Source organism: Ursus americanus, chromosome 21 (genome assembly GCF_024610735.1).
Source record: "Ursus americanus isolate L20-20 chromosome 21, mUrsAme1.1.p, whole genome shotgun sequence".
In the NCBI taxonomy this organism is placed as follows: Eukaryota; Metazoa; Chordata; class Mammalia; order Carnivora; family Ursidae; genus Ursus; species Ursus americanus.
The window spans coordinates 44,713,650-44,715,484 of record NC_142147.1 but is presented as its reverse complement, the minus strand read 5'-3'; the positions used below and the strand labels follow the sequence as shown (position 1 = coordinate 44,715,484).

Sequence of the window (1,835 nt, the reverse complement as noted above, 5' to 3'; positions counted from 1 at the left end):
AGGAATAACATTTATATAAGTCAATAGAATTAAGTTGCTATAACTCTGAAGTCAATTCTACATTAAGATGTATATGGTATGCAGGGCACCTGGGTGGCTCAGTCAGTTAAGTGTATGCCTTCAGCTCAGGTCATGATCTCAGGGTCCTGGGATCAAGCCCTGAATCAGGCTTCCTGCTCAGCAGGGAGTCTGCTTCACTCTCTGCCTCTGCTCCCCCCCCCACCAACTTGTGCTTGCTCTCTTGCTCTCTTTATTTTTCAGATAAATAAAAATCTTTAAAAAAGATGTATATGGTATGCTTTAGAGAATCCCTTAAGAAAATAAATTTAAAAGTAGTGAATGGGTGCTTGCTTTGGCAGCACATATTCTAAAATTGGAAAAATACAGAGAAGATTAGCATGGCCCCTGTGCAAGGATGACACACAAATTCATGAAGCATTCCGTATTTTTTTTAACTATAGAGGACAAACTGAGGGTTACTGGAGGGAAGGGGGGCTGGATTAAATGGGTGATGGGTTAATAGGGCACTTGTGATGAACATGAGGTATTGTATGTAAGTCATGAATCACTAAATTCTACACTCGAAACTAATATTACACTGTATGTTAACTGGAATTTAAATAAAAACTTGAACAAATATATAGTGACTGAGAAGAGAATAAAAATGTGTCACTATAAAAAAATCAAATACAAAGGAAGGCAATAATGGAGAAAATGAGGGACAATAAAGTTATAAGATATAGTAAACAACAAAATAGCAAAAGTAAGTCATTATCAGTAAATGCTTTAAATTTAAAGGGATCAAACTTCCCAACCAAAAGACATAGATTGGCAGAAGGGATATAAAACAAAACAGAATCCAACTATATGTTGTCTACAAGAGACTCACTTTAGATCTAAGACACAGGTTGAAAATGAAATGATTGGGAAAGATATTGCAAATAATTACCAAGATAGAGCAGGAATGGCTGTGCTAATACACAAAATAGACTAAATTAAAAACTGTTTCAAGAGACAAAGAAGGACATTATATAATAAAACGATAATGAGGTCAATATACCAAGAAGATATATCAATTACAGACATAGGTATGGCAAACATCAGAGCTCTGAAATACATGAAGAAAATATTAACAGAATTGAAGGGAGAGACTTCAGTACCCTACTTTCAAGAATATATAGAACAACCAGACAGACGATCAATAACAAAATAGAGGACTTGACCAATACTGTAGACCAGTTAGGCCTGACAGATATACAGAACACTCCACCCAACAATAGAATACATTTTTGTCAAGTGCACATGGAATATTCTTCAGGATAGACCATATGCTAAGCCACAGAACAAGTATAAATAAAATCTAAAAGATTGAAATGAGAATTCAATAGCATAAGGAAAACCGGAAAATCAACACATATGTGGAAATTAATCAATACACTCTTAACTAATGAGTTAAAGAAGAAATCACAAGGGATATTAGAAAATACCTTGAGATAAAAGAAAACAAAAACACAAACAACAAACCAGGATGCAGCCCGACATCAGGGCTTGATCTCACAACCCTGAGATGAAACCAAGAGTTGGTGGCCCACCCCTACTCCACCATCCAGGTGTCCCTGTCAGAACTTTCCAAAGTCCCCTGTCACTGTCTTATTTTCCAGTTCTCCCAGCCGATTTCACAGCCCTAGGCAGATGTGATGCTGACCTTCAAAGAGTGACACCTCTTGCTATTGTTTTCAAATGCCCTGAGGATAGACCTTTTCCAGAGTTTCAAATCAGGTGAGTCCCCTCTGATGGCTGCCAGACTTCACAGTTTCTGCAGTTTTTAGCGTTGG

General features: G+C 37.1%; 1 non-coding gene across 1 annotated transcript; it reads left to right on the top strand.

Annotated features, from left to right (window-relative positions):
- The first annotated feature begins 343 nt into the window (after positions 1-343).
- Positions 344-450, top strand: LOC123785016 (U6 spliceosomal RNA). The gene has a single exon (XR_006777586.2). It is a non-coding gene; the product is annotated as a U6 spliceosomal RNA (small nuclear RNA).
- The last annotated feature ends 1,385 nt before the right edge of the window (positions 451-1,835 follow it).